Source organism: Medicago sativa, chromosome 7 (genome assembly GCF_051527215.1).
Source record: "Medicago sativa cultivar Bolivia chromosome 7, Bolivia_mono, whole genome shotgun sequence".
Taxonomy (NCBI): domain Eukaryota; kingdom Viridiplantae; phylum Streptophyta; class Magnoliopsida; order Fabales; family Fabaceae; genus Medicago; species Medicago sativa.
The window spans coordinates 64,411,771-64,418,134 of NC_140755.1; the positions used below are offsets into that span (position 1 = coordinate 64,411,771).

At 34.2% G+C, this 6,364-nt stretch overlaps 1 long non-coding RNA gene across 3 annotated transcripts; it reads right to left on the reverse strand.

Annotated features, from left to right (window-relative positions):
* Positions 1-1,605: 1,605 nt before the first annotated feature.
* Positions 1,606-5,819, reverse strand: LOC146907655 (uncharacterized). Of its 3 annotated transcripts, none has more exons than XR_015018715.1 (10): positions 5,343-5,819; positions 5,032-5,065; positions 4,764-4,815; positions 4,458-4,511; positions 4,314-4,365; positions 3,740-3,853; positions 3,457-3,542; positions 2,705-2,833; positions 2,498-2,591; positions 1,606-1,889 (listed from the first exon to the last, which is right to left on the reverse strand). It is a non-coding gene; the product is annotated as an uncharacterized LOC146907655 (long non-coding RNA). The 3 variants fall into 3 exon arrangements; XR_015018716.1 differs by having other exon boundaries at positions 2,498-2,597; positions 5,343-5,816; XR_015018717.1 differs by lacking the exon at positions 4,458-4,511 and having other exon boundaries at positions 5,343-5,790.
* Between the last annotated feature and the right edge of the window lie 545 nt (positions 5,820-6,364).

Below are 6,364 nucleotides of genomic sequence, written 5' to 3' on the forward strand. Positions count from 1 at the left end.
TCTAAGAATACATATTTCAAATTAGATGGTAAAACTTTTAAATCTACCTTGGTGTCATCAACTTTCGCTTCTTCCTTGGCTTCCTCCTTCAAATCTTCAATTGTAGCTTGATTAGGGAGAATCTCCTTCAAGGAATCTAGCTCCTTCAAACACTTTTCAATAGCTCTTGCTTCGTCTTCATCAATAGCATTGAGTGCGTCCACCAAAGCACTCTCAAGGGGTGTTCTATTGTGCAATTGCTTCCGAGTAGTCAAGATGACTTCTTCGGTTGCATCCATTTTGAAACATGCACCCTTGTCTTTTGAGTACTTCAAGGCTTCCCGGATGTTGAAAGTAACCTCTTCATCATTTACCTTGACCTTCATGATATTATCATCAAGATCAATCATCATCCGAGCTGTTTGCATGAAATTCCTTCCCATTAAGATAGACACATCCTCATCTTCTTCGACATCCATAACCACAAAGTCAGCCGGAAAAATAAATCTGTCCACTTTTACAAGAACATCTTCGGCCATACCTAGTGGTTTTGCAAAGGATTTGTCGGCCAATTGCAACATCATCCTAGTCGGCTTTATACAAAGGTCACCAACTCTTTTGGCAACGGACAAAGGCATGAGATTTATGCTTGATCCAAGATCAAGTAGTGCTTTACCTACATGTGTTGTGCCAATAGCTACCGGTAGAGTGACTCTTCCCGGATCTTGCTCTTTCTTAGGCAACGTTCTTTGAATAATCGCACTACAATTGGCATCAATTTGGATCGTCTCTTCATCGTTGACTCTTCTTTTCTTGGAAAGGATATCTTTCATGAATTTCGCATAGACCGGCATTTTCTCTAAGGCTTCTGAGAATGGTATATCAATTTGCAACTTCTTGAAGAGTTCAAGAAACCTTGCGTATTGCCGCTCTTTGTCTTTCTTCGATGGAGCATGTGGGTATGGTAAGCGTTGAGCCACCACTTGCTTCTCAACTTCTTGTTTCTTCCCTTTATTTTTCCCCACATCTTTCTTCTTCCTCTCCATCTCCTCTTGTTCCACTAGTTCTCTTTTTTGATTTAATTGTCAATTTGGGTACCTATTATTACTAACTAATATAGTAATATTTTGACTATTACTTTTCCCACCCTGTTGCCTTCTCGTGCGCTCTGCAAAAATTCCAAAAATATCCCTGGTCCGGATTACGTAATCTGGACCAGATTGTTAGTGTTTCCAGAATCACTACAAGAAATTTGCCATTTAGCAACAGCAAAAACCGTTGGTAAAGGTTCAAAACGCCGTTGGTATAGGTCATAAAACCTATACCAACGGCACTTGCTGCCGTCTAGGATACTTAGCTTTTACCAACGGCAAAATGCAGTCACAATAGCTTATACCAACGGCAGAATTGGGCGTTGGAAAAATATTTGAGCTATAGCAACGGCTTTTTACACCTGATTTTTTAGCTTTAGCCACCAGATATCCGTTGGTAGAAGACCAAACTGTCTGTTGCTATAGGTCTACTTTTTTTTTTCACAGATAACATTTTAATCTAAATTAAATATTTTTTTAAGAAGAAAAGTTTAACACTGTTTTTTATATGCACTACACAATATTTAAAGCAAAATAAGATAAAATTTCAATTTCATTATATTCTCAAATTAACAAGTCTTACAAACATGTGAAATAACATCTTACAAACCAACAAAGCTACATGGTACCAAGCTCTTATCCTTGTAGAATTAACTTAATTACAAACTATTGATGACTTAAGCTTCGATTTCTATTAATGATTTAATCATCTCCTCTTAAGAAACTAGAAAGGAGAAGGTTATCAACACAATCCTTGAATCATTCTTATTCTTTTGAAATTTAGCAGTCTCTTTAATCTCTTTCACGCTAGTAGCAAGCCTGCAAGAATAATTACAATTTCAGACATATCAATTGCAAGCATTTTAATCAGGCTGAACAAGAATTATAATTCTTAATGGAGATGTGGTTATCAAACAGAAAAATAGCAGATTATCATATAAGGAGATAAGTCTTAATGTTCTCTTTCTTGTAGAACACAGTCAGGATCCTTTGGTTTACACAACACCCAACAGGAAACACACACCACACAAAGCCTACATTCTACAATAACAAAACACAACAGGGAGAAAATACACTCGATCCTAAAAGAAATCTCATAAAAAAAAAAAAGCCAATGCCATGTAAAAGTAGCATTTTTCCTGTTATCATCTCGGTTATATTTTAATATAAATATTAACTCAGCACAACAAATCACAATCAAAATGACAAACCAAAATCTCCAAATTACAAAAATATTAAAAAGCTAAAAAGAGAACTAGGAAAAATAACTTGGTCTATTGTATCCTTAGCACCTAATTTCATAGTAATTACAAATACATATTGCAGTGGTTGTCATCATACTACCAGTAACTTCTGTATTAAAAGTTCAACTAGCACAAAAAATTAATGCTAATTAGTCCCTAAGATGATAATGGTATAGGAAGTACCTTGCAAGGTCTGAAGAGAAGTGGCTTTCTCTTTGTAAACATTCACATGTAGTACTTGAAACTTGGTGGTTTTATTCTTCCAGGAACTTTCAAACTGCATCTTGTAATCAAAAAAGAAGAATTAAACAAGTTGTCTGCAACACATATTTTCATTCTTGCTAATGACTCATTTAACAACATTCATAAACCAATTTGCATTTTGAATACCTCTTTGGAACTTTTTGAAAGTGCCTTGGAAGACATAGGACATGGACATCGTTGTATAAAACAAAGGACATGGACATTGTTGTATCCACAGGACGCTGCTAAAAATGCTTACAGAACCTAAACCAATAGCTGCAAATTAAATTAATCAATTCAGTTACTCTGTTTTTTTCAACAACATGCATGGTAGTGCAATCTGCCAGACAAATTGGAAATAATTTCTTCAAAGAAATAAAAAAACATAATTTCATGTCGGTTGGTGTCGAGTGATGTCTAATTGTGTAAACAAAAGAACCAAAAAAATATTTATCATGTCTTCACATTGACACCTTTGATATCTCTTCCATATACGATTCAATATCAATTAGAATATATCTTTCTATACATACAACACAACCAAATATAACAATTTGTGAGATTGAGAAGACCAATAACTCTAAGAGACTAGCTAAAGTACCATTTCATACTCTAGATTGATCTATTGCCAAAAATTATAGCATAATTGATTGATAAGATGCTGAACTCATGTCAATATTGCAGTTCCTCAAAATAGCCTAAGCTAAGCATGCAGTTGGAATGCTTTTACCAATACAACCATACAGATATTCATACACATACATCCCTATGATTTTACAGCCTAATAAATTTGCCAAAATTGGAATAAAAACCATATAAGTCAGAACAGTAAATGCAAGCCACAATGAACAACCTTATTAAAAATGGCAGTCAGAACAATAAATGCAAAAAGAATAGACCTGAAGTTTGAGATTGCTGTGAAATAAACTTTTCCTCAAATAGTGACTTCAAATCAGCAGGAGCAATTGATTTTGATGAAAGCCACCTAACTCGGATTAAAAAACAGATCACTAGTAAATTACTAAATACCATACTATTCAAAATTAAATACTAAAATACCTTAAACATTACTCAAATTTTCATGAATTATTCATTCATATTCATAGTATGAAATAAAAGAGATAGCAAAATCGAAAATCGCTAATAACAATTGTATAAAACTAGTACAAGTTAGTGTTTTACTATTGATTGGTCTTCTTTGACCGCTTGCACTTCTGACACGCGCCAATGCCGCCTGGTGCGGTGGTCCTGATTTTTCCGCTATAGCTGTCGGTGCGGACGCTTTTGACAACAGAGCTGAATGGTCAAGAAATTATCAACAAACATGGAAAATGTTAGAATATAAGATAACTTTATAAGATAGCACAACAGTCATATACAACAAACTCAAAGTCCCAAGAGAGTCAAACAGAGTCCCAACACTCTAACTCTATCATTATTCTCAATATTTTTCTTAGTCATCACCAGAAGAGTCACAAAAAACACCTACCATATGTAAATTTTAAAAATTGAAAGTAAATTGGATGAGCTAAAGCCAAGTTAGTGAACAAATTTAGATAGATTTCTGAAACCAATATGAATGGTTGAATCCAACAAAGAAGTGAGAGTAAATTGGTTTGGTTACAACGACACCAAACAGCAAGAAGTGTTTTTTATTTTGAAGAAACAAAATGCAACAAAATAAAGAGGCACACCTAAGATCATCTACAAAGAAACAAAATGCAACGAAATAAACCAAAAAATAATAGAAGCTGACCTGGATATCTAAGTAGCCCTCATAACACAACCCTTTAATATAATCTTGCAACCTGCAAAAACGATGTAAAGAAATCAGGAAAATGAAGGATAGGATAGCCAAAGCCAGGCATTTTACAACCACATCTAAATTCATAAATATCACCTTTGCTGCATGTTTATGTCCATTGACTTGCAATATCCTAATGCAATCTTCAGACTGCAACATCATAATCATTGGGAAAGTGAAACCAGAGTATGAATATCAAATTTGAGGCTAACGACTACACAACCTAATGGTTATGATCTCAAAGCAATTACTCATACAAATATTCAAGGGCTTTGTGGGATAGCAACTTAAACTTGTCATTTCATATTGTATAAATTAATTTCAAATTGGCATATGCGGCTATAAAACTACCTACACATCAACGAAGTGTAAAAAAGAAACCAAACGACAGTAGAACTTCACCTGGACATGAACAGAACCTTGAGAACACAGCCCACTCCAATAATTTCACTACCTGCAGAAAATATGAAAATAAATCAGAAAAATGAAGGATGCAATTTTACAACCACATATAAAATCATCCATATCACTGTAAAGTGATATCAATCAAGCATAAAACAATTAATTGTAAAACGAAAAAACACCATAAAAAAAGATACAAACCTATGATATGATCATCTACAATAAAAAAAACTGCAAAGAAAGAAAACAAAATACAAATGAACCTCACCTGAAAAAGTACATAAGCTTCAAACTTGAAAAACCTGTAGATAAGAGGAAAAACGCAACAAATATTATAAATCATACACCTTCATTCAGACAATTTTACAAACACCTTGTGGGTTGAAGAAATCAGCAGCAGTGCATGTACAAAATTGAAATAACTAATTAAAATCTTAATTCATGGCATAATTACTACCAAAATTCGATAACCAAAATAACATAAATAACAATATAGAATCAATTCATGAAAAAAGAGATGGAAAGCAAGATGAAAACTCTTATCACATTTTGAACATATAGGGAGATGAACGAATTTACCTCATAATATCTTGTGGAACATAATTTGAGTTTTGGGGAAATCGATTGAAGGTACTAGAAATAGGTTTTGGGGCTGTAAGCAACAATCAATTCAAGAAACATAATTTGGGGGTTTTGATTGAGAGATTGAATTGATTTCAGGGAAAGATAAGGTTTACAATGGATCGATTGAAGGTACTAGAAAGATTGAGGGATTGAAGAACTGGGTTTTACGATTGAGCGATTGATTGATTCTGAGAAAGATTGTTTTACGTACTACTTCTGAAAACTGAATTCTAACGAAGGATGGGTGTAGGGTTTGTGAAGTTTTTGTTCTACTTTTTGTGTGAGAAGTTTTGTTTTGTGAGAGAAAGAAATAGGTGAAAAAATAATAAATTAAGAAGAGGCTAAAGAATTGAGCGCTTAACTTTCGTTTTGGAGGCATCTGAAAAATTTCGTGAAAACCGATATGGTGCCTTTTCTCTCCTACCCTATACCAATGGTTATAGGAATTTCGGTTGCTATATTCTATCTATTGCAACGCTTTGTTTTGCGGTTGCTAAAGGTGTCCGTTGCTATATGGCAAATTTCTTGTAGTGAATATATAATCCGGACAAATACGCTATGAATATTTTGTGCCTTTCTTTGATGTCAAGGGTCTATGTTGACCGTTATATGACCCCCGCATAAGCTGCAATGCAATTGCAGGGGTCGTATGAGCGGTCAACAATGACCATGACACCACAAATACTCCTAAAAGCTACCTAAAAAACTTAAAAAAATTGAAGAAAATGTAAGAAAGGAGGTGAAGAAGAATGAAGTATAATGTTGAAGATCCAAGCCTTTTTATAGCCTTATATAAGTCATAGGTCTTAATTACAGTAATAAAACGTGTTCCACATTCAAAACCGTAAAAAAATGCATTCAAACTCCACTAACCGGCCTAACCTTTGGTGAAACCTCACCGGCCAAAATGTTACTGAGGGTTTCCGGATTTTAAAATCTGGAATCAATGAATATTTCCAGATTGTAAAATCCGAACC